The sequence below is a fragment of the Aotus nancymaae genome, unplaced genomic scaffold, assembly GCF_030222135.1.
Source record: "Aotus nancymaae isolate 86718 unplaced genomic scaffold, 86718_ANA_hifiasm-v0.15.2.pri h1tg000041l, whole genome shotgun sequence".
In the NCBI taxonomy this organism is placed as follows: Eukaryota; Metazoa; Chordata; class Mammalia; order Primates; family Aotidae; genus Aotus; species Aotus nancymaae.
In genome coordinates, this window is record NW_026988455.1 from 7,192,095 (window position 1) to 7,218,828 (window position 26,734).

The window sequence follows — 26,734 nt, forward strand, 5'->3', positions numbered from 1 at the left end:
AAGGTCAGGCAAAATCTAACATTCAAACATGCGGTGCCCCTTTCGGGTTTTGTACCTTTTGTGGCTCCCTGGTGTCTGATCCTTTGAGAAGCCTGCAGTTTCCTCAGTTACATGCTGCAATAGTTTGGGGTAGGTAGAAACCTCAGCAGCATCTGGCCCATAAAAGATGCTGCTGTGGGGCCTCCCTAAAAGACAAGAAGGAAGGAATCAAGAGGATTCCAAGAAAGGCGTCCGAACAGGAGGCGGGAAGGTAGATTTGAAGGCAGGACTAGGGGAGCAGGAATGGGAAGAGGCCCAGCCCCAGCGGTCGGGGGCAGGACGAGGCTAGCGAGGCCCAAGGGCAGTGGCCCCAAGCAGAGATCCTGGCTCCACGCAGAGGAGATGCCGCCCCCGTGCCGCCTGCAGGCGGGAAGGGCGCCCCGGGCAGGAGCCGGGCGCAGAGGAGTCTCGGGAGGGAGCTCCAGGCCTGGAGCAAAGGCGCCTCCTAGGGGCCCGCAGGCGGCAGAGAGCGTGGGACACAGGCGGCCATGGAGAGCCGCCTGCCTCCTGAATGGAGCCTTTCTCTGAGCACTTGGCAGAAGTCGGGGGGCCCTCTGTGCGGAGACGAGGCCCACTAGAATAGAAATAGCCTCTGGCTTGCAGAAGCATTTTGTGGAAAGATTCAGGAGCTCAGCAGGCAGAGCAGTCACAAGAAAGACATTTGGAATGTTGAAACTTTTAGAAGAAAATCCAGATCATCTTTAGGGCCTCAGGTTAAAAAAAATAATCACTTTTTAAACAAGACACCAAAAGTGCAAGGAAAAGAGGAAGGGCGACTGCACTAAAATTAAGAACGTCTAGTCATAAAAAACGTAACGCAGTGAGAAGACGGGCCAGAGACTGGACTGGATCGCTGTAACGCATACAACAGGCCAAGGATTCCTGTCCAGAATCTATTTTGAAAACTTCCACAAATCAATAAGAATGAACAATTTAATATTTTCAATGGAGAAAAGATGCGAACAGGCATTTCAGGGATGAGGAAATACAAAAAAACCATCAACATATGAAAAAAATGCTCAGCCTGCTTAGGAATAAGGGAAATGCAAACTAAAATAAAAATTAGATACAATTCCACAGCCACCAGGCTGGCAGAAATTTAAAACACAGGCAATATCAAGCTGGGGCAGGGATGCAGAGCAAAGATTTCTCATACACGGTTGGTGGGAGAGTTGATTGGTATAACCACTTGGAACAGTTTGGCCTTATCTGATAAAATTAAAGACATGCAGACCTTATGACTCAGTAATTCCATCTCTAGATAAATATTAACTCTCATACATAGGCAACAGGAGACCTAAACAAGCGTGGTTTAAAACAGTCCCAAATTAGAAACAACTCAAATGTCCATTTGCTGTAGAAAGAACAAATTTTAACATATTCCCATAGTGGAATACTATATAGCTGTGAAAATTAATGAACTACAGCTGCATCCACCAACACAGGGAGATTACAGATGCAAAAAGCAAGTTATAAAAGAATACTTACAGTATGATCCACGGGATAAAAGTTAAGAGACAAGAAAAACTAGGAATGATACATATGAGGTGAAGCTCTTCCTAAAAAGTAAGGGAAGCTGAACTCAGTGGCTCATGCCTGTAATCCCAGCACTTTGAGAAGCTGAGGCAGAATTGCTTGAGCCCAGGAGTTTGGGACCTGCCTGGGTAACGTAGTAAAACTGCATCTTTAAAAATAAAAATAAAAAAGTGGCCAGGTATGGTGGAATGTGCCTGTGGTCCCAGCCACCAGGGAGGCTGAGGTGGGAGGATGAATTGAGCTGGGAGATCAAGGGTGCAGTGAGCCATGATCACACCACTGCACTCCAGCCTGGGTGACAGAGTGAGACCCTATCTCAAAACAATAAAAAGCAAGAGAAAGATTAATGCAAAATCAAGAATAGGAGAGTGAAGAGAATGCATCGGGGAAGGACAATAGGAGCTTTGCAAGCACTGGTAATATTTTTTTCTAAAGTTTAGTGTATGGTTTGTTCTATTGTTATTCCTTAACCTGTATTTACACGTTGTATATATATATATATATTCTTGTATGAATGAAGTTTTCACCAAAAGCTTTTGTTAAGAATGAGAGTTAGGTTTTTTCAAGGGCAGTCAGACCACTATATATAGAGAATTTTCTATGTAGCTGAGATCCATCCTAGTTGGACTGAGGGTGTCAGAACATCAGGACAAAGGAGCTGGGTGGGGAGGGGTGCTAACACGGAGGCCTCGTTCTGTGCCAGGCTTTAATGAGCAGAATCTCAATGGGCATCAGATGCTGCCTTGTCAATAAAACGCGGCCAAGAATAAGCTGAGTTGCTGGAATTCTGAATAATAATGAATTAGAACTTACTGCTGTGTCTAATAATCCTTCTGTGACATTTGTATAGTGTTTCACAGTTTATAAAACACTTTTACATGAGTTAACTCAGTCAATTCCCATAATCACACTCAGAGGCAGCAGAGATTATTTTTATGCCTATTTTTAATGAGAAAGAAACCAAGTCAGAGACAGCTGATGTGACTTGTTTGAGGCTACACAGCCAGAACTGGGTCTTAAATCTCCTGGTCAAGTGCTCCTTCTAGCCCAGCTGCACCCTGCCTGTTCCAAGTGTGGTGGACTGAGATTCTGCCTGGGTGCCTCTCCCTGTCCCAAGCCCTGCCACATCCTCCCACCCCCCACATCCTCCCGGGAATAGGTCAGCCTGTCCTGGGCCCTGCCCCTTTGCACCCTCCCAGCCACCAAGCCTCTGTCTTCTCTGGCCTTGAGTTACACTCCCCTTGTCCTAATCTTTAGGATTCTTCTATTTTTTCCTTCCCGAAGGAACTTTTCCAGATGCTATTTTCTTTGGCTTTATCACAAACCCTCCCTGTGGATTTCTAGCTCCTGCCATACCTCATCAGTCTGTTGACCCTTGTCCAGACCAGGATGTCTGTGGGGTGATGTCCTGCCTTGAGCACCATAGGGTGCAGCTGCCCTCACTGGGAAACATGTGAGTACCAGTCTGAAAAAGCCCCTTTCCGCCGGGTGATCATGATTCATCCTTCCAGAAGCAGTGGATTAGCAACATCATAGCTGTGGGACCTGATCAAGTTCCCTGACCTCTCTGAACCTCCATTTCCAAAACTCTGACTTCATAGGTGTTTTTAGGAAATTAAGGGAGGTAGTGCCTACTACACAGTAAGTGTTAATCAAATGTTAGTTCTTTTCTCCATCTAATCATCCCAGAAAACAGTAATGAGGTGTTTTTTGTTTGTTTGTTTGTTTAGATGGAGTTTTGCTCTTGTTGCCCAGGCTGGAGTGCAATGGCATGATCTTGGCTTACTGCAAACTCTACCTCCCGGGTTCAAGCAATTCTTCTGCCTCAGCCTCCCAAGTAGCTGGGATTACAAGCATGCACCACCATGCCCGGCTAATTTTGTGTTTTTAGAAGAAACGGGGTTTCACCATGTTGGTCAGGCTGGTCTCGAACTCCTGACCTCAGGTGATCCACCCACCTCAGCTTCCCAAAGTGCTGGGATTACAGAGTGAGCCACTGTGCATGGTGAGGTTTTAAACCAAAAAGCCTTTCTGACAAAGTCAAGATCTCCCACCCTCACACAGGCCCAGCTTCTAACATCTGTAGTCTTTTTTGAGAAGGTCTTGTGCACTGGCAAAATATTTTAGCTACTGCACAGAACACTGTGTGGCATAGTACTTTGAATTCTCAGAGAGAAGGTCCCAGAGGTCTTGTTGGAGGGTATGCAGGAAAAGGAAACCTACTCCCATTGCAGAAGGCACTCCCAGAGCGTGCTTTGGTAATTATGCAGGCTGGGAGGAGGCAGGCCATGGGTGGGAGAAGAAGACATGGAGAGGAGAGGAAGGCCGGAAGGAGAGAATCCCAGGTTCATTTAACATAGATGCCAGCTGGGGGTTTAGCCCTCCTCTGGCTTGCTGTGTGAGCTTCGGCAAGTCACTTCAGTTCTCTGGTTTGGGCCATATCTGAAGAGGCCTTCACCCAGCTGAGACACTCAAGGATGCCACACGTTTTTCTGAGTCACTAGGAAACAAATGAACTCTCCAGTCGCATGCTTTTCATTTGCAGTATTGTAACCTAGGCTGGTATCCAATTCTTTTTCATAAACACTGAGAATTAAGGTCATTTTCATGACTGAGTCAAGCACGCCAAGGGTGTCATAGAATCACTTTTCTCACTTAGCAGTTGTGGGCAGCAGCAGAGACTTGCACTGTAGATCCTGGAACAGCTGAGCTTTCTTGGGAAGATTCCAGAGAGAGAGAGTTATTAACCCAATGAGTAACACCATATGTACCATTCTGATCCTCTGGGCTACAATAATGCAATCTTCTATCGCTTTTCTTTCTTTTAAGAAAAGCCATCAAACCAGGGACTCATTCAAATTTTTAACTACAATATAAACGGACATTCACACAAGAGCAATTATAAATAGCATATGTGCAAAAAAAAAAAAAACAAAAACAAAAAACAAAAAGAACCTGCCTACTGCTGGCATCTAAAGATATGTTGCACAAAGCAAATTTAGGACTTTTAAAATATTTTCAAAAATGCCTTAAAGCAACAATATTCAATGTACCTGATGTTGAAGCAAATTGATTTCCTGATCTAATATTGGTGGCATTGGAAATTAGTAATAGTTCCTTTGGCAAGTAATATGGAAACACATAGGAATAACTATATCCATGGTTATTCAGAAGTAATGCAATAAAAATCTGCATAAAGAGGCCAGTACAGTGGCTCATGCCCTGTAATCCCAGAACTTTGGGAAGTCAAAGCAAGTAGATCACCTGAGGTCAGGAGTTCGAGACCAACCTGGCCAACATGGTGAAACCTCATCTCTACTAAAAATACAAAAATTAGCTGCACATGATGGCAGGCTCCTGTAATCCCAGCTACTCAGGAGGCTGAGGTAGGAGACTCACTTGAAACTGGGAGACAGAGGTTGTAGTGAGCCAAGATCGCACCACTGCACTCCAGCCTGGGCGATAGAGCGAGACTCCATCTCAAAAAACAAACAAATCTGCATAAAGAAGTCAACATCAGCAATATCTATTATAGCAAAAAAAAAAAAAAAAGTCTAAACTTAAGAGAATTGCTATATAGATTTTGATACAGCCACACATTTGCCTCTTATACAGCGATAAGGATAATTATAAAGATTGATAGCAATGTAGAGGTGTTTATTATCAGTCAAATACAACAAACTTCAGGATCACATATGCATTAGGATTATAGCTCTGTTAAAAGTGTGCATACACATCTGCAAGGGCTGGAAGGTATTGAAATAAAAACGGCTGTAGTGTTTGAGGCAAAACATTATGGTTTAAATTACCTTTGATTTTCTGTTTATCTTCAACTAAATAAATAAAAGAAAGCATAGCACTTAAATAAGAACTAATCTTATCACCAAAGTTTCCCACTAGACAATGAGAGCAGGAACCCCGCCTGTCTTATTCAACAGTGTTTGCCAGAGCATGTGTCTGCCACATGGGAGGTGCTCTGTAAATATTTGTGGACTGATTGACCACTGCTCTCAGCCTCTCTGAACAGGTTTAATAAATCACTGATACAGACCTCCTGTGTTTGCAAAGACACATTTTGCCATCGCCTCCACAGTCTCCAAAACACCTTCATTTACGAGCAGCCTTTCAAAACCCAGCATCTTCCTCTCTCCCAGTGTCACTGGAGAAGGAGGACATCACCTTAAAGTACCAGACCCTAGGGCCAGCCTCTGTTGGGAGAACCTCCCCCCCCTTCTCTTGCAGCTTTCCCCATGGGGGCAGATCTTCAGGGGGACACAAGGGAGCTTGATCCCCAAGTCATCTGGACACTAACACTTTGCACCAGAAGATGGCAGTCTACACACCTCCTGATGGTGCAGAAACCACACCTTCCTTGACACTTGGACAAGTCAAGTTCAAGTCAAGTTACTCAGCCTACCTTCCACAAAGGCGGGCAAGGGTGAGGGTGTGACAAGGATGCCAGGGTCTCAGGCCACGATCAGGAACAGATATAGGCAACTGATGCCTGCTGTGCCTGGTGCTGGGAGAAAGGTCACCTCCCCCATTTCACATTTCACAGTTGGGGAAACCAAGCTTCGCAGAGGCGAAGACACTGCCAAGTCCCCAACTCCTAGTACAGAATCACTGCCCAGACCTGAGTCCAACTCTCCTGACTCCAGCACCCACCCTCCTTCCACCATACTGTGCTGCCTGCCAGCTCTCCAGCAACAGGAGTCTGTGAAAAAATGGGCAAGGATGTTTCTGAATCTATGGTTAAATGCTTTTTAAAATCACCGTGTCAAATTATAAAATTGATCAGACCCTTTGACCTTGAAATACCACTTTGGGGAATATGTTCCAAGGAAAAAAAATATGAAATACATATTTATAAGTATATAATACAAATAACAAAAGCACATATAGAGTTGTGTAGAACTGAGCTTGATGTCGCAGTTAAAACCAGAGGCAGCCCAGTTGCCTGACGGCGGGGCAGAAGCTGGGAAAATTGTGCTGTGGTCATTACACTCACACAGGAAATGGCCATCGTGCAGATTCGCGCTGACGTCCAGCCTGTGACGTGGGGACTGTTATACTAGTTGTTAAAAACTTTCGTACCAGCTGGTAAATAGTAGGGCTGGAGTATCCTCCAAGCTGCCCTTGCCCCTCTCCTGGGATCCTCCTGAACCTCCCGCGATCCAGCACCTAAACAGTAAATGCCTGGCCCAGGGGCCTCCAGGATCCCACCTGAAGCAGTGATCAATGAACATCTTAGTACTAGTTATTAAGTATTTTTTAAACCTCCCCTGGTTAAGATTCTGTATACTCATGGAAAGGCAACCTTATTTGGAATGGGATAAGATAGAGGAATATATAGAGAAAGACGTTATGTGACTTAACAGTAAGTCAAAAGAAGCAGAACTTAATACAAGGCATAGCAGTGAGGGAAATTTATATTTGTATAAACAAGAGTTTCTAAGAAGCCACAGAGTCTCAATATTTGGTAAACTAGGAGAGGCGAGGTTTGAAAAATGCTGTCAGTAGGCTATTTAACAACCTTTTCCCTCTTTCCTTCTTAAAAGAAAGTTGCAATTTTGTGCATTCGCCTACTCTTTCGATGACAAACGCTTTGGGGAAGGCTGAGCTCAGAGGTGGTCTGGAGTGGGGTCGGGGTGTGAGTCCACAGTGCCTAAGCCAGGCGTGCTGGCTCCAGCCTCTTGCCAAGTGTGGATTTAGGCATGGGTCGACATAGTTCTGGCTAATGAGGTGGAAGGGAAGTCAGCCGGGAGGATTCTCGCAAGACTTTCTTTGCTCGTATAAAGGGACAACAGCAGGAACATCCCCTGTGTTTCCTTTGAGAATGTCTCGCTTAAAACTAAAGCAAACACCTTGTTGCCTGAAAGAGAAGACTGAAAGAGTCTCAGAGAACCCAACCCTTAGCCATGAAACCTCTGAGTCACTAAATTCGCCAACCCTGGAGCTACTCTAATGCTATTCTTTTTCTTGTTGAAGTGACCTTAGTTGGGGTTTCTGGTATTTAGAATGTAAGCTCCTGATTCACTATTATGTCCCTATTAGCGCTAACACCATCTGGCACATAGTAGGCCCATCATAAATATTTGTTGAAGGGACCAATGAATAAAAAGGAAGAAAAAAATGAATCCTCGCTGATATAGAATGGTGTTTAGTTCCTTGGTCATCTCGTTGTTAGATTTTTCTGTTTAATTGTTTTTTGCTTGTTTGTTTTTTGAGATGGAGTCTCTCCCTGTCACCAGGCTGGAGTGCAGTGGCATGATCTCAGCTCACCGCAACCTCCACCTCCCTGGTTCAAACGATTCTCCTGCCTCGGCCTCCTGAGTAGCTGGGATTACAGGCACATGCCACCACACCCAACTAGTTTTTTGTATTTTTAGTAGAGACGGGGTTTCACCATGTTAGCCAGGATGGTTTCGATCCCCTGACCTCATGATCTGCCCGCCTCGGCCTCCCAAAGTGCTGGGATTACAGGCATGAGCCACCTCGCCCGGCCAATTTTTCTGTTTAATTTTTTTAAAAATATTCATTTAAAGTAATACATGATGTTGACTAGGTGTATTAATTCCAGGGCATTAGTGTTATGGGAAGTGGCAGAGAGACCTGGATTTGAGTCTGGATCTGCAACTTACAAGTCAAATGCTCTTAGGCAAATTATTCATCTTCACTGAGTATACCTGTAAAGTGAGGATAAATTATATGGTCGCTGTGAGTTTTAAATGAGAACAGAGCCGGGCATTTTGGGAGGGGCTCCGTAGCTGTTTATTCCTCACCTCCCCACATTCTAAATACTCAGGTACTGTGATGCCAGGGGTGAATCAGGCTGAGTCCCTCTCTGACCTTGAGAATGGCTTCACGGGCCAGAGGCGGACTCAGACATATCAACATATCAGCCACAGGGCCCATGTTAACATCACCGGAAATGGAACAGATTGACATCACGGACCTCCTGATATGACATGCTGAGATGAACAGAGCATTACCTCTGGGATAGTTCTGCCATATTAGTGCGACAAGAACTCATCAAAAGGAAATACCAAGCAAACCCAAAATGAGGAACTTTCTACAAAACAACTGGCGTAGACACTTCAGAAATGTGGTTGTCATAAAAAAAAACAAAAAAGACGAAGAAACAGTTCTAGATTAAAGGATACTAAAGAGACACGACAACTAAATGTGGTGTATAACCCGGGGCTTTCTTTTGCTTTGAAGAACTTTACTGAGGCCAGGCACAGTGGCTCACACCTGTAAACCCAGCACTTCGGGAGGCTGAGGTTGGAGGATCACTTGAGGCCAGGAGTTTGAGGCTGCTGTGAGCTATGATTGTGCCAGTTTATTCCAGTCTGGACAACAGAGCAAGGTCTTATCTCTGAAAAGGAAAAAAAAAAAAAAAAAAAAAAGGACGTTATTGGGACAATTTGTGAAATTGGAATAAGATCTGTGGACTAGATAAAATAGTTGGTACCAAAGTTAATTTCCTCATTTTGATTATTATCTATACTTACCTAAGAGAGTGTCCTTGGTTTATACAGTAAAGGAGTAGAGGGGAGTAATGTCTGTAAAGTAACTCACGAGCAGTTCAGAAAAAGTAAAATTATGATTCTAGATACAGTACATAGAAAGATAGGTAGGGTCTAGCTCGGTGGCTTATGCCTGTAATTCCAGCACTTTGGGAAGCAGAGGCAAGCAGATTACCTGAAGTCAGGAGTTCAAGACCAGCCTGGCCAATATGGCAGAACCACATCTCTACTAAAAATACAAAAATTAGCCAGGCATGGTGACACATACCTGTAATCCCATCTACTTCAGAGGCTGAGACAGGAGAATTATTTGAACCCAGGATGCCAAGGTTGCAGTGAGCTGAGATAGTGCCACTGCACTCCAGCCTGGGCAACCGAGTGAGACACTGTCTAAAAAAAAAAAAAAAGAAAGAAAGAAAGAAAAAGAAAAAAACCTAGATACACAGGTAATTGGGTGGATGGAAGGTTAAGATAAATGTCGCAAACAATATTTAGGGTATCAGGGTGAAAGATATACAAGAATTCCTTGTGCTGTTCTTGTAACTTTCTCGCAAGTCTGAAATTGTGTCAAAAATAATTTTTAAACAATTTAAACGTGATAGTGGAGCCAAGTGCTAAAGGAGACTGGGAAATTGTGGGTGAGAAAAGGGGAGGAGAGAGAATTAATTGCCAGCTGAGTAAAGATGTAAGAAAGCATTCAGCTGGCTAGCGCCTGAAGACGCAGCTACTCAGGAGGCTGAGGCAGGAGGATTACTTGCAATTAGAAGTTCTAGACTGCAGTGAGCTATGATCACACCTGTGAATAGCCACTGTATTCCAGCCTAAGCGAATACCAGGGCCCTGTCTAAGCTACCAGGGAATAGTAGTCCATTTCACAGAAAGCTGCGTTTGAGCAGGTTCTGGAAAGAGCAGCCACAATCCTCCAAGCAGATAACAGGAGGAAGGGTCTTTCAGTCAGTGGCCAGTAAGTATGAATGAGCAGGGCACTAGCAGGCAGGAGGCAGGTGTGGCCGAGGCACTGGCTATGGGCAGTAAAGACGGACATGTAGACTGTGGCTAAATTGCAAAGGACCTTGAATGCCCTGCCAAGGCGTTAGGACTTCATCCTGTAAGCAGGGGTGGGCAGTGACACGGTGAGCTAGATGTAGAAAGTGGAAAGGATGAGTAGAGATGAGCAGGACAAGAGTCGGGGAGGCCCAGGAGACTATTGAGGTATCTGATGTTAAAGAAAATGCTGAGGGCTTGAATCAATTAAGGCCGTGGGGCCAGAACTGGAAGGGCAGTATGTACATTCACACCCCTAGGAGGCAAACTGGCAGGACATTTTTGGTGCTCTGGTTCCAGTTTGCTCTGCATTGCAGAGGCCATGCGACCAAGTGACTGGTCAGCAAGGACAAGACCCCAGGTGGTTTAGAAGGTGGGGAAGTGGGCTGGGTGCAGTGGCTCACACCTGTAATCCCAGCACTTTGGGAAGCCAAGGCGGGTGGATCACCTGAGGTCAGGAGTTCGAAACCAGCCTGGCCAACATGGTGAAACCCCATTTCTACTAAAAATACAAATATTAGCTGAGGGTGATGACACCCGCCTGTAGTCCTAGCTACTGGGGAGACTGAGGCAGGAGAATCACTTGAACCTGGGAGGCGGAGGTTGCAGTGAGCAGAGGAGATCGTGCCATTGCACTCCAGCTTGGGCAACAGAGCGAGACTCCATCTCAAAAAAAATAATAAAAAGGGAAGTGGACGTGTGTTCAGTGTCCACTTCTTTTGAACTTTATTGGAGATAGGGACTTTATCAGGGACAGAGGGCTATAGCCATCTCTGCAAATTCAGAACACCCCTACGTGACCTGTGCTGGCCAACTTGGACTCGTACAGTCCCCTCAGTGTCCAATTCCCCAAGATTTTTATGTGTTACCCACGTGGGTGCTGTGGATAGTCCCATCAGCTCAGGAGGCTAAAGGTCTGATCACAAATTTGGTTCTTTGTATTGCACAACAGCAGGGCATTTTAAAGTCAAATTGAGCCAATCCACTTATTTGACACTCAACAAATATTTGCCCATTGCTAGTGTGTGCTTAAGAGATTTACCCAAAAGGAACAGGGAGAGGGGTAGGGTGAGAAAACACTGAGGTTATATTATAATGAGAGTGGTGTCTCTCGCTGGGGTTTCACTTGCTATGTCCGAATTACACAGAGGTGTGTTTGTCATCAAGTTTGTAAAGGAAATATTATCTTTAAGTCTTTAAGTTTCTAGCTTAATGTAGATGCAGCCAGGTGATACGTGGCATAAGAAAACCATTCTTAGCAACATGTTAAATAAACACTCAGAAATCAGATGTTGCAGCTAGCCCTGGGACCTTGCTCTGAGAGCCACTGCTCTCAGGATTAACAGAGGACGACGCTATTGCCTCGTCCTCCTCCTCTTTCTGTTCATTTTGGCATCTCCAAAATTGACCCATTTCACCTGCCTGAAGAAGAGGGCCAGGGCGAATGCTGCCTTCAGTTCTGCCCATCTGTTTCCATGGGAGTCTGCGTGGGAGGCTGCAGGCTCCTCCCTGACCCAGTGCAGAGGATTCCTGGCTAAGCCATTTGCTCCCAGTTGTTTTCAGACACATCTACTCTCAGGTCACTGCTCTCTCTCTGAGCCCCAGGGGCCATTCCCAGGCCTCTCTGGGCTTTCTGTTCGCTCATAGCGTCTCTGCAGACTGAACCTGCTTTCATCTACTTAGTCGAGTGTGGTTTATGAACTCTGATTGCCTACAACACCCTCTCTTCATTAGTCGGACTTTGGACTGGGAATGAGAGATCTTTTCCAGGGTAATATGGGACACAGAGGCTGCTTCTGTCACCTGGGATCCTTGCTGCTCTGGGAAAGATAAACTTCCTAGCAGCTTGTTGACCTTCCCAAGTTATAGTTTGACAAGGGAACATATGTTTCAAAGGCTCAGGGACTTTTAGACTTGGAAGAGCTCTTGGTGGAAAAAAAAGGAAGGGAAGGAACAAACACTTATTGAGAATCTGCCAAGTGTCAGGTACAAGGCCAGAGGCGTAATATGCACCATAGTATTTACTCTTCACAGTAACTGTATGAGATAGGGTTTGGGTTTTTTCTTTTTAAGTCCCATGTACAGATGAGAAAACTGAGATTCTAAGTTCAGCAACTGGTAAGGGTCACACAGCTAGTTAGTGGCAGAGCCAGGATTTGAACCCAGGTCTACTCATATTCTCTCTTTCATCGCTTGCCCAGCAGTCCATAGCATTAATGGTCTCCATAATGTGATATCCATAGATTGAGCTTTGGGCCACACATTTGGCCCAAAGCTTGGCTTGCTAAGATACTGTGGGTCAGTCATACAGTGGTCAGTCTGGGGAAGCAAGGACTGGTCCAGTGAGAGAGGCCAGTAGTGGGTGGTAGGAGGACCTGAGGAAACAGGTCATGCTTGAGTGCTGGGTGAGCACTCAAGCATGCCACCCAGGAGTCTGTAGAGTTGGTAGCAAGAGCTGCTGGGAGCAGGCCAAGGCAAGCAGGATGACAGTCATCTCCAAGGGAAGATGAGCAGCCAGCCAGGGGCCTTGACTCCAGCAAAGCTAGCCAGGGCTGCTCTAAAGAGCCAGGTGCCAGCCTTCCTGCCCAGGCGTGGGTCTGCATGAAGACAGTCTTCCTTCCCTTCTGAGTCTATCAGTTCATGCTTTGTGCCCAGCATTGTGCTAGATGTTGACACTCTTTTTTTTTTAGATGGAGTTTTGCTCTTGTCGCCCAGGCTGGAGTGCAGTGGTGCCATCTAGGCTCACTGCAACCTCTGCCTCCCGGGTTCAAGCAATTCTTCTGCCTCAGCCTCCCGTAGCTGGGACTACAGGCACCCACCACCACACCCGGCCAATTTTTGTATTTTTAGTAGAGACGGGGTTTCACCATGTCAGCCAGGATGGTCTCCATCTGTTGGCCTTGTGATCCACCTGCCTCAGCCTCCCAAAGTGCTGGGATTACAGGCATGAGTCACTGCGCCCGGCTTCTTTTTTTTTTTTTTTAAATAAAGTATCCTCGTTTTCAAAGAGCTCACAGCTCAGTATAGGTACAAGCAACTGACTACACACGGCCAGATAAGTATTATTATTATTTTTTTTTTTGAGACGGAGTTTTGCTCTTGTTACCCAGGCTGGAGTGCAATGGCACGATCTCGGCTCACCGCAACCTCCGCCTCCTGGGTTCAGGCAATTCTCCTGCCTCAATCTCCTGAGTAGCTGGGATTACAGGCACGCACCACTATGCTCAGCTAATTTTTTGTGTTTTTAGTAGAGACAGGGTTTCACCATGTTGACCAGGATGGTCTCGATCTCTTGATCTCGTGATCCACCCGCCTCGGCCTCCCAAAGTGCTGGGATTACAGGCTTGAGCCACCGCGCCCGGCCAAGTATTATTTTTAACATGGTGTTTCATAGCTTAGAGTGTCAGCTCACTTGCCCACACGATGTCCAGTGACCCTCATGGGAATGTTTCCACAGGGGAGAGAGGAAGGGCCCTGAGCTAAGCATTCTGCCTGCCCACCCCTGACATTGCATGGAGCCTTGGCACAACCCCTTGAAGAGCACAAAGCAGGGAGTCCTAACATCTCCTTGTGGGGGATGGGCAAAACTTCCCAAAAGTGTGAGTAGAAGCTCTTCACGCAGAAACGAGGAAGGCATCATCACTGCCATTTCTTCCACGATGCCATTTCAGCATCATGGGCACTTTCAGCTTTCGCTAGGAGGAGGGCAGGGGGCTTGAGACTGGCCTCTCGGCCTTTTCCTTTTCCACTGCAGTCTGAAAAGCCCTAACTTTTTTACATCTGTCTTCCTGCAACAGCTCCCTCCAGAACAGCCAGAGGTCTGAAGTGCTGGCAAGCAAGGAGCTACTGGGTGTGCTTCTACCTGACATGGTCTGTTTTGGGAACAAATGTTAAGAAGGTCTCTTTTTCCTCTCTCTCTGCCATCCATTTTTCCTCAAAGACTATTTTCCTAGAGTTCATCATGTAATAACCATGACGGACCAGGGACAGACGAGGGAGGAGCCATCAATGACAGATGTCATCTGTCCTCATTGAGCCAGTGAAAGAAAATGTTAGCCTGGAATTAATGACATATTGAGCATGAGGCCAGAATGGGAGGAGATTTACATGCGTCTCTTAACTAGCAGTGAGTGAGAAAGCAAGTTCTGGATTGGAATTCAGCAGAATGGCTTCTCCCTAAGCAGCTGGAAGACCAGCAACAGGGAGGACATGGGAAGGGACCCTCAAAAGAAAGCAAAGACATGGGCTGGGTGCTGGGGGGCTGGGAAGGCAAGAACTTTCAGGCAGCCTGGGTGGTCGCCTGGCTGAGCCAGCCCTGAAGGAGCTCTGGAAGAAGGGATGGCTAGTCCCCCCGCCCACACCAACACTAGCACAGATGTGGCTGCCCCTATGGTGTCCTCCATGGTGGGAGCCAGGTTGAATGCTGCTCTAGGGCACTTTGTACAGCACCCATGGGGATACTGTCTCTTCAGTGGACTCCTGACTGAAGTGGGTAGAGACCTGGCCCTCCCTCTCCTCACCAGCACTAGGATGAGGCTGTGGCCAGGAGCCAGATGGTAAGGCAGTTTCACGTTTGCTCACATAAGAGTGACTATTCAGACTGGTTGCACTGGCTCACACCTGTAATCCCAGAAATTTGGGAGGCCAAGGCGGACTGATCATTTGAGGTCAGGAATTAGAGACCAACCTGGCCAACATGGTGAAACCCCATCTCTGCTAAACATACAAAGATTAGCCAGGCATGGTGGTGTGCATCTATAATCCCAGCTATTTGGGAGGCTGAGGCAGGAGAATCACTAGAACCCAGGAGTGAGCCTAGATCGTGTCACTGTACTCCAGCCTGAGCAACACAGCTAGATCTTGTCTCAAAAAAAAAAAAGGGCCACTCATGGTGGCTTACACCTGTAATCCCAGTGCTTTGGGAGGCCAAGGCAGGTGGATCATGAGGTCAGGAGTTCAAAACCAGCCTGGCCAACATGATGAAACTCCGTCTCTACAAAAAATACAAAAAAATTAGCTGGGCGTGGTGGCGCGTGCCTGTAGTCCCAGCTATTCTGGAGGATGAGGCAAGAGAATCTCTTAAACCTAGGAGGCGGAGGTTGCAGTGAGCAGAGACAGCAGCACTGCACTTCAGACTGGGCGACTGGGCGACAGCACGAGACTCTGTCTCAAAAAAAAAAAAAAAAAGGAAAAGAAAAGAGTGACTATTCAAACAAACCCACCGGATTCACTTAATCCTCACAACAACCCTATGGGTTATTCTGTTTTTTAACTGAGGAGAAATTCACATAACATAGAATTAACCATTTTCAAAAATAAAATCCAGTGGTGTTTAGTACATTCATAATGTACAACCACCACTTCTATCAAGTTGCGAAGCATTTTCATCCCTTGTTGGGGTTGTTTTTACGCCCATGTTACTGGAGAGCTATTAAGGCTCAGGAAAGTGAAGTGACTGATTCCAGTTCATCAGTGGGAAAGGTGGGACTTGAGCCCAGATTTGGTAACTCCTGTGGAAGGAGGGAATGTTTCTCTTCAGACTTTGATAACAGCCTCTGAACTGATTTCCTAGTCTCCTGTCTCCGCTCCTTCCAGGTGCCTTACACACAGTGAGATTCATCTCCTACTGCCTGGCTCTAACAGAATCATCTCCCTCCTCTGTCTCCCAGTGGGCCCTCATTAGCATCAAAACAAAGTGCAAGCTCCCTTCTGCTCTAACCTTTACGTTGAGGTCATCACCGAGCAACTTCTTTCTCTGGGCCTGTGGTCCTTGGGAAATGCTCGTGAATCCTGGCCTGCGACACCCCCGGGAGTGGTGGCTGATCCCGGCACAGCTTCTGCCCTTTATCCTGTCCATCGGCTACCGGCCAGCCCGCGTGCCCTTGAGATTTCTCAAGCAGGATCCAACCCCAGCGTGGGCTCTGCGCACCATAATGCGTGTCGCCATCGGGACCCCCTCACTCGACTTGAGGGAAAGGACAGCAACCTGCCATCTGTCCACCTTGGTTGGCTAAATTATTTTAAGGTCAAATCATGGAAGCAGTGCAGATATGAAATATGTCGATGCTAGCTGTATATTCGTGTTCCTTGAACATATACTCATGGTGTATTTTTAGATGCCAAAAGGTAAAATCCTATATATAGAATAATCTTGTTTCAGAAAAAAATGTTTATATAGACAGAACAAATCTGTATTTTAACGTATGCATCTATTTGCATAAGCAAAAGTTTGAAAAGATACACCTTTAATGGTAATGTTAACATGTTAATAGTGGTTCTCTCTGGTTGATGCGATTTGGAGTGATTTTAATCTTTTCCTTTTGCTTATTTTCATCCTTGTTAAGTTCCTTTCCATAAAAACATGACCTATATAAGAAAAAGAAGGCTGGGTGCGATTGCTGTCTGTAATCCCAGTACTTTGTGGGGCTGAGGCTGGTGGATCACTTGAGGTCAGGAGTTCAAGACCAGCCTGGTCAACATGGTGGAACCAGGTCTCTATTAAAAATACAAAAGTTAGCCAGATGTGGTGGGGCATGCCTGTAATCCCAGCTAGTCAGGAGGCTGAGGCAGTAGAATCACTTGAACCTAGGAGGCAGAGTTTGCAGTGAGCTGAGATCGTGCCATTGCACTCAAGTCTGGGCAACAGAGCGAGACTCTCTCAAAAAAAAAGAAGAATAATTATGAAGAGGAAAAGAGTTTCTGTTGGACTCTGTTTGCTCTCTCAACTCAGCCTTCTATCACAACTAATTATGCATACGCACCTCTACTTTCTCTGCCCCTCGAAGGCAGGGATCCCATCTTACTCATTTTGCCTTCTCCATGACATCTCCACAACATGCTCAAGAATTAATTAGCTAGCCAAGGATCGGACTCCAGGTTCTACTCTCTCTGACCCCTCCTCCTGAGTGCAGGTCTCTGAGGGCAAGCCTCTCGAGCAGACCTCCAGGAGGTGTGGCTCCTGAGACCTCCCAGGCCTGGGTACCTGGGGTTTCCTGCTAGGCACCTTGTCAGTGAGTAAAACAGTAGTGGCTGCAGGCAGACACGGCATCAACAGCAAGTCTGCAGGCACACACGCTCTCTTGCACTCGTGGGTTTCTTCTCAATATGACTTCATTACCGTAAGGCAGATGTTTCATTGCCAGGACAACCAGGGGGTAGAATATGCACAGAGCAGCCTCCACTTTGAACTTTATTTTGTTAAACTCCTACTGGGCTCTGAGCTCACTTTCCATTTGTGGTTGCAAGAATGTAAACATTCTTCAAATCTGCTGATTTTTTTTTGTCCTGATCTTGTTTTGTCTTGTTAGAGGTCTGGCTGACATGTACAGTTTCTTCTGCAATGTACTAGTTAGCGTAACTTGTTTCATTCTCACCGGCTCACCTTGATACCTCTCCCTACTGTCTTGTGATCAGAGTTGCTCCCTCAAAATAGATGGACATATTTTTTAATGTATTAGAAATGAACTGGAGGCCAGTGCGGTGGCTCAAGCCTGTAATCCCAGCACCTTGAGAGGCTGAAGGGGGCGGATCACCTGAGGTAAGGAGTTCAAGATCAGCCTGACCAACATGGTGAGCCCTTGGCTCTATTAAAAATACAAAAATTAGCTGGGTGTGGTGGTGCATTCCTGTAATACCAGCTACTTGGGAGGTTGAGGCAGGATAATCACTTGAACCGGGGAGGTGGAGGTTGCAGTGAGCCACGATGGTGCCACCACACTGGGCAATAAGGGGAATTGCAATGGGCATCCTGGGCAACAAGAGTGAAACTCTGTCTCAAAAAAAAAAAAATGAACTGAAAAGTCAGAATTGGAATTTTCCAGTATGGAGGATACTGAAGGGGACAGCTTTAACTGTTTTTCCCCTCATGATGTGCTCTTTTTCCCCTTGGTTTTCCTGCTCCCACTCCACAGTACACACAGGTTTCTAAACTACACTGAGGGGTGACCAGCTGTCTGTGGCCTTGGCCTGTTTGAGGTGAATCCCCCATCTCCCTGGTGAGGCTTGGAGGCCTCAGTGGGAGGAGCAGAGAACTGGATTCCTCAATCTCTAATCCAGCCTTGCAGATAATAGAGCCTGGACTTTCAGGTGATCTGACTTCTGGTCAGTTTCCACCTAGCCTGCAGTTCCCTCTCCTCCTATTCCTTGTCCCAGTTAAATACCTTTGAATTAGACTCCACTTCTGGAATTGTCACTGACAAAGTTGTTTTCTGGGGAGGTGAGCCTCAGAGGTTTAAACATACTGGCCTTGCCCAGCACCTGACACTTCACTGTTGAAAGGAATTAAATATAATTGAATAGAATCAAAACCAAATTGAATGGGCAGGTTCTAAACCAGGCTTGCAGATGAGGGCCATCAGCCTCTTAAATGCAGCCCAGCTGAGCCCACCGTTGTCCCGTGTCTGAGAGGAGGAGGGCACAGTGCAAGGGCCCATTCTTGTGGTTTGTGGGTGTTTCTCATAGCTCGTTGCTTGGAGGGTTCACCTGATCTCTCATAGCTGCTGCCTGGGGTAAGTGACCGGCCTTGAATCAAGTCCCAGAGTGTGAGTCTCTGAGGGAAGCCTGGAGGTGACCCAGCGTAAATGGAGGAAGGAAGGAGAGGGAGGGAGAGGAGTTCCCCTACAGTTTCCCAGTGAGGAGATAAAATGTAAGCATTGGAAACGTGGGAGAATTAATGATGTGGAATGAGCTGTGTCGCCTGTGGCATGAGTCATGGTATTGCCCTCTCTGGATAGATCTCTGCCCTCAAAGTGGCTGAGAACAGCCAAACCCAGAGAGGTGGGTACGGTCATCCTAGGGGTGTAGCCTGACCTTTCACTTGAAGGGAAACAGGAAAGCCAACCGCTGCCCTAGGATACACAATGACTTCTCATGACACAACTGTAAGATGCTATTCCCTTTTTATGGAAGGGAAACTGAGGCCCAGAAGGGTCAGCAAAAGCCATTACCTTGGAGAAGGATAGATCTGGGTTCTAATATCACAGGCACCATCCCCTAACGCCTGCATAACTTTGGGTCCCCTCCTCCACCAGACAGATCCTGCCACCTGGGGAGAAGTCAGCAGGGGACTCCCTGGTTTGCACAGGACCAACTGGATCAGGTAGGCAAGGAGGAGAAAATCACTGGCCTCCACATTCTGTAATCCAGCTTTGCAGATAATAGAGCCTCACCTTTCAGCTGAACTGATTCCTGGTCAGTTTCTCAGTGAGCTGAAACTCAGAGGAAACAGGAGTGTGATTTCCACTCAAAATCGGCAGACAGGGAGCCTCTTGAGGGCAGAAACTGTTTCTTTATTATTTTTAATTTATTTTAATAATAAAGAAACTTTATTATTATTATTACATTAAAAAGTATGTAATATTTAACACATATAAAAGAAAAATGCAGCAGATCTGTAAGTTATAAAGCACAGTAATAAACACTCTACCTAAGAAGCAATCCAATCTGTCCCTTCTCCCTCCATCTCCCTGCCTCTCCATGAAAAGTAAACACTATCCTACATTTTGAGCTTAACCTTGCCTTCTATTTTTTTTTTTTTCAGTTTTAGCAAATAGACATGCATTTCTGAGCTGTATAAAGCTTAGTTGTGCTGCTTTGGGGGCCTCTATATAAATGATACCAAACTGAACTTAATCATCAGTGATTATTAGATTAACCATTTAAAGATGAATGTGTACCTACATCACAACTCCTGGGTATATACCCTAGGGCACTACTTCTCATATTTTTTGGTTTTAGGACTCTTATGCCCTTAAAAATTATCAGATGGGGCTGGGCACGGTGGCTCACGCCTGTAATCCCAGCACTTTGGAAGGCTGAGGCGGGTGGATCACCTGGGGTCGGGAGTTCAAGAACAGCCTGACTAACATGGAGAAACCCCATCTCTACTGAAAATACAAAATTAGCCAGGTGTGGTGGTACATACCTGTAATCCCAGCTACTTGGGAGGCTGAGGCAGGAGAATCGCTTGAACCTGGGAGGCAAAGGTTGCGGTGAGCCAAGATCACACCATTGCACTCCAGCCTGGGCAACAAGAGCAAAACTCTGTCTCAAAAAAAAATTATCGGAATGGGCACGGTGGCTCATGCCTGCAATCTCAGCACTTTGGGAGGATCGCTTGAGTTCAGGAGGTCGAGACTGCAGTGAGCCATGATTGTGTCACTGTACTCCAGACTGGACGACAGAATGAGACCCTGTCTCCAAAAAAGTAATAATTATCAAGGATGCCAAAAAGCTTTTGTTTATGTGGGCTATATTTATATTTACAGTATTAGAAATTAAAACTGAAAAAGTTAAAATATTATTAATCAGCTTTAAAATAAACTCAATGGATGTTAACACATTTTATGAAAAAATTCAAAATTCTATTTATGTTAAAATTTAGGGAGATGAGAGGCATTGTTTCATATTTTATGATCTGTTTTATTGTCTGGCTTACTAGAAGACAGCTAGAATCTCGATCTGTATTCAAGTGTTGCAATATGTTGTTTTGGTTGAAGTATATGAGAAAATTTCAGCCACACACAGATATGTAATTAGAAGAGGTAGGAGTATCTTAATAGCCTTTTCAGATAATTGTGGATGTGTCATGCAGCCTCCAGAAAACTCCACAGCATACCCCTACAGGATGAGAGTGAAAACTATTATGAAAATAGTTTTGCGGCCAGGCATGGTAAATTATGCCTGTGATCCCAGCACTTTGGGAGGCCAAGGCGGGTAGATCACCTGAGGTCAGGAGCTTGAAACCAGCCTGGCCAACATGGTGAAAACCGGTCTCTACTAAAAATACAAAACTTAGCTGGGCGTGGTGGCGTGTGCCTCTAGTCCCAGCTACTCAGGAGGCTGAGGAAGGAGAACCACTTGAACCCGGGGGGCAGGGGTTGCAGTAAGCCCAGATTGTGTCACTGTACTCCAGCCTGGATGACACAGTGAGACCATCTCAAAAAAAAAAAAAAAAAAAGTTTTGCTCGTGTGCACCCTCTGAAAGGGCATTGGGGATCCCTGTAGGTCCCTGGATCACACTTTGAAGACTGCTGCCTTAGTGAAACTCATACGTGTATACCACGGGGTTGTGCAAGATGGTTCATTGCTACATTGTCTGTAATAGAAAAGAACTGGAAACAACCCAAAATGTTGTCTATCATCAGGAGAATGAATAAGTGAATCGTGTTTCATTCACACAATGAAATATTTATATAGCAGTGAAAATAATGCCTCTTCTCCCCATCTTTGTACATGAGAAGCCTATGTATTATCAGAGTCCTTGCAGTCTGACTGAGTAGCTCATTTGACTGGTGTGCACTAGAGTGTTAAATGAGGCCATGCATAAAGTAGGTATTTAAGAGATGGACAAAATGAATGAACATACCCAAAAGCTGTGAATGGAGAGGCCAAGCCAGAGTCACCTAATTTCCTGCTGTGACTTTTGTCATGTTAAATTCTCCTCTGGCTGAAGCCGGTTTCATTTTTTCTGAAGCACTTGATTTCAGACTAATGACTAAAAGCTAACTTCCTGTTTTAAAATGATGTTTATGCCACCACAAAATACTGTGCGAAGGGTGGGAATTAATAAACACAAACCCACAGAGAATCCAGCACATTTCTAAAAGATCTTCTCTTTGGAAGTTTGGAAGCACAGAGCTAAAACAAGTATATTTTGTGTTTAAAACTGAGTCTTCTTGCTGGAATAAAAACATTTCAAGGCAAAAGTTTTCCACACTTTTGATCCCTGGTTAGAAAGAACAATGGAGAGCTTTATAGAGGTCAAAGAGACCACTGAAATGATCCTCATCAGCACATAATCCTGTAAATTGCAGGGAAGGGGACCCATGAAACCTATGAATGGAAATGTTTCCCAAAGGGCTCCACTCTCCACTACCACCACCACCCCTGCCCACTCCCTCACCACGATACACACACAGAAACACAGTTCTGTGCAGTGTACACTGTCAGCTTATAGGTGCTAGGGATTGCATTACAGTGGCCAAAGACAAAGATGGCTGAACTGAAAAGGGTGTATTAAAAGATACATGCTCAATCTATACTTCAAACACATACCCCTATTAGTAGTTATTAATACAGTGATACCTCAAGTATCCAGAGGCCTTTGTCCAGCAAACTTACCGATTGTGAACACAGATTTTTTTCCACATAGTAGTACTTCAATGCTTTCTTGAGATATCAAACATCAAATTTTTCTCAAATGATTTTCCCATTTTGTGATGTTCCTGTGTTTCCAGTTCCCCCCCCACTGGCCCCCCAGTTTCTTCCTAGCTTAACCCCTAAGGTATAGGTAACCGTATTATTCGTAATATGTACCCATTAGGCAGGAGACTGGAGGTTTTCTCAGGATAAACTTGCCCAGAGGAAAAGACATGAAAAAGCAACAATTGAAGGTCACCTAAATAAGCAGTGGGATCTCTGCCTTGTTATACTACTTGGAAGACTTTTAATCAATACCCTTAAATTTTCTTTCTCTTGGGCTGGGCGCAGCAGCTCATGTGTGTAATCCCAGCACTCTGGGAGGCCAAGGTGGGCAGATCACAAGGTCAGGAGATCGAGACCATCCTGGCTAACATGGTGAAACCCTGTCTCTACTAAAAATACAAAAAGCCAGGCGTGGTGGCACATGCCTGTAGTCCCAGTTACTCGGGAGGCTGAGGCAGGAGAATCGCTTGAACCTGGAAGGTGGAGGTTGCAGTGAGCTGAGATTGCACCACTGCACTCCATCCTGGGCAACAGAGTGAGGCTCCGTCTCAAAAACAAAACAAAACAAAAATTTATTTCTCCTTCTGTTTCTCTCTTGATCACACAAACATACACACACACAGATTTCCAGCTTTTTGATGCTTCACCCTTAAGAACAAATAGTCAAAAATAATATAATTCAGAAAAGTCTACAATGTATTTATTTTTTATTTTATTTCATTTTACTTTTGAGACAGGTTTTGCTCTGTCACCCAGGCTAGAGTGCAGTGGCATGATCTCTGCTCACTGCAGCCTCAACCTCCTAGGCTCAAGCGATCCTTCCACTTCAGCCTCTCAAGTAGCTGGGACTACAGGCGCGTGCCACCACACCTGGCTAATTTTTAAATTTTTTTTTGTAGAGACAGTGGTCTCACTATGTTGCCTAGGCTGTCCTCAAACTCCAGGGCTCAAGGGATCCACCCGCCTTGGCCTCCCAAAGTGTTGGGATTACAGGTATGAGCCACTGTGCCTGGTCAAGGTTCATTTCTTTTTTCTTTTCTTTTTTTTTTCTTTTTGAGATGGAGTCTCACTCTTGTCACCCAGGCTGGAGTGCAGTAGCACGATCTTGATCTTGGCTTACTGCAACTTCCGCCTCCCAGGTTCAAGCAATTCTCATGCCTCAGCCTACTGAGTAGCTGGGATTACAGGTGGGTACCACCATGCCTGGCTAATTTTTGTATTTTTAGTAGAGATGGGTTTTCGCCATGTTGGCCAGGCTGGTCTTGAACTCCTGGCCTCAAGTGATCTGCCCACCTCGGCCTCCCAAAGTGCTGGGATTATAGGCATGAGCCACCATGTCTGGACCCCAAGTTCGTTTCTAATTCACAAAATCCAATGCAAGTTTGAAGGGAGACCTTCTCTTGTACCTATGCTGTTGGAATGTTTATGTGCACATGTACGTTAGTGCTTGAAGGAACAAACTTTTTCTAAAAAGATCTCTTATGTGCCACTCCAAATTTCCTCATGATTATACCAAACAAAGCACAAGTAGTGTTACCTGAAATTGAGGTCGATTGTGATTTCAGAAAATAAAAGCAAATAATATTAATTCTTGAGGAGAAGGAGGCAGTGGCACAATTCCCAAAGAGTGATGAAAACAGACTTTTGGCCCTTTGTGTTGCCCTTCATTTCATTATCATGGGTATTTCCTTTAAAAAGAAGAAGAAGAAGAAGTCAGGCATGGTGGCTTGCGCCTGTAATCCCAGCGCTTTGGGAGGCTAAGATGGGCAGATCACCTGAGGTCGGGAGTTTGAGAACAGCCTGACCAACATGGAGAAACCTCATCTCTACTAAAAAAATACAAAATTAGCCGGGCGTGGTGGCGCATGCCCGTGGTCCCAGCTACTCGAGAGGGTGAGGCAGGAGAATTGCTTGAACCCGGGAGGCGGAGGTTGTGGTGAGCCAAGATTGCGCCATTGCACTCCAGCCTGAGCAACAAGAGTGAAGAAACTCCATCTCAAAAAAAATAAAGCGAAATATACTCAAGTTTCTATTGAGCTAATCACTGATAAGACTAAAATCCCTGAGCATTAGTATCTAAGCAGCTGCCAACCTTGTGTGAGGAATACACTGCATACCTAGAGACAGTCCCTCAGGGTTGCAAGTTCTTGATTTTGATAGCTTTGTAAATACATGGCTTGTGAGAAATAGAAGAAAATAAGTTGAACATAAAGTCATAGTTTCAAACTATGATGTTTCATTCAGCCAAAAATCAACAGAACTAATGGTTAAAATCAGACATTTAATATTTATTTTCCTTATCAACAAAAAATGTTATTCAGGAAGGCTTGGTTTAAAAAATCAATTTTTTGATATTTCCTCCTGAATCAACATCTAGTTTCGCAGACATGAAGGGACTCCACCCCTCCCTTTCCTGTGTTCTAACTTCCAAGAGTTACCTATGGAAAACTTAGTAGTATTTATATTGATGACCCTATAAAATCAAATACTGACTTCTGGTTAACAAAGTATTGTAGACTGAGAAATAGATAAACCGATAGGAAAAAAAATCCAGAAATAGACCCAACTATATGTGAATTAATACTTTTAAAGTTGGCATTTCAAATCAAAGGAGAAAAGAAGGGCTTTTCAGTAAATAGTATTGAGACAACCAGCTACACACCATTTTCCATTTGGGAAAACCATTTAAATTATATTGCTACCTCACTCCTTATTCTAAAATCAATTCCAGATGAATAGAAACCGAAATGTCAAACCTGAAACCATAAAAGTAAAGGAGACGGCACAGTGGCTCACAGCTATAATCTCAATGCTCTGGGAGGCCGAGGTGCAGAATAGCCCGATCCTAGGAGTTCAAGACCAACCCAAGCAACTTAGTGAGACCTCGTTTCCACTTTAAAAAAAAAAAAATTAACCAGATGTGGTGCCGTGTGCCTGTAGTCCCAGCTACTTGCAAGGCTGAGACAGGAGAATCTCTCAAACCCGGGAGAGGCTCCAGTGAGTTATGATCACACCACTGCACTCCAGCCTGTGTGACAGACCAAGACCCTGTCCCCAGAAAAAAAATACAGGAAGAAAATATAGCTGAATATATTTGTAATCTTGGAATGAAGAAACTCTGTCCACTGGGTGTGGTGGCTCACGCCTATAATCCCAGCACTTTGGGAGGCCCAGGCAGGCGGATCACCAGAGGTCAGGAGTTCGAGACCACCCTGACCAACATGGAGAAACCCCGTCTCTACTAAAAATACAAAATTAGCCAGGCGTGGTGGTGCATGCCTGTAATCCCAGCTACTCAGGAGGCCGAGGCAGGAATCATTTGAACCCAGGAGGTGGAGGTTATGGTGAGCTGAGATTGTGCCATTGTACTTCAGCCTGGGCAACAAGAGTGAAACTCTGTCTCAAAAAACAAAAAAACAAAAAAGCAGCAGCAGCAGCTCTGTCTAACCATGCCATGTAATGCAGAAGCCATATGGCTGGGCGAGGTGGCTCACGTCTATGATCCCAGCACTTTGGGAGGCCAAGGTGGTTGGGTCACCTGAGGTCAGGAGTTTGAGACCAGCCTGGCCAACATGGCAAAACCCCATCTCTACTAAAGATAGAAAAAACTAGCCGGGCGTGGTAGCAGGACCTGTAATTCTAGCTTCTTGGGAGGCTGAGTCAGGAGAATTGATTGAACTCAGGAGGTGGAGGTTGCAGTGAGCTGAGATTTCACCACTGGACTCCAGCCTGGGTGAGAGGAGCAAGACTCTGTCTCAAAAAAACAAACAACATACAGACAACTGCCTGTTTGAAAAAAAAAAATTAAATTTCCTAAAGAATAAATATATAAACAAAGGCAAAAATCAAACTAATAAAAATCATTACAGGTCAGGTGTGGTGGCTCATGCCTGTAATCCCAGCTCTTTGGGAGGCCAAGGCAGGTGGATCTCTTGAGGCCGGGAGTTCAAGACCAGCCTGGGCAACATAGCAAAATTCCATCTCTACTAAAATTACAAAAAATGAGTTAGGCGTGGTGGCCGGCATCTGTAATCCCAGCTACTTGGGAGGCTGAGGCAGGAGAATTGCTTGAACCCGGGAGGTGGAGGTTGCTGTGAGCCAAGATTGTACCATTGTACTCCAGCCTGGGCAACAAGAGTGAGACTGTCTCAAAAAACAAAACAAAACAAAAAAATTTGAAAATTTTCTGAAGAATAAACATATAAACAAACAAAGGCAAACATCAAACTAATAGAAATCATGATAGGCCAGGTGCCGTGGGTCACAATTGTAATCCCAGCACTTTGGGAGGCCAAGGGGGGTGAGGCCAGGAGTTCAAGACCAGCTTGGGCAACACGGCAAAAATCCCATCTCTACATAAAATGCAAATATTAGCCAGGTGG

At 45.3% G+C, this 26,734-nt stretch overlaps 1 long non-coding RNA gene across 2 annotated transcripts in view; it reads right to left on the reverse strand.

Moving 5' to 3' along the window:
- Positions 1–430: 430 nt before the first annotated feature.
- Positions 431–26,734, reverse strand: part of LOC105710652 (uncharacterized) — a 44,848-nt gene continuing 18,544 nt past the window's right edge. Inside the window, exons 3-4 of one of the 2 annotated variants that reach the window (XR_010336958.1) lie at positions 8,830–8,953; positions 431–4,289 (exon numbers count right to left, since the gene is read on the reverse strand). This is a non-coding gene — a long non-coding RNA (uncharacterized LOC105710652). Of the gene's footprint in view, positions 4,290–8,759; positions 8,954–26,734 lie in introns of those variants that run through there. The other variant, XR_010336957.1, reaches the window with a different exon arrangement.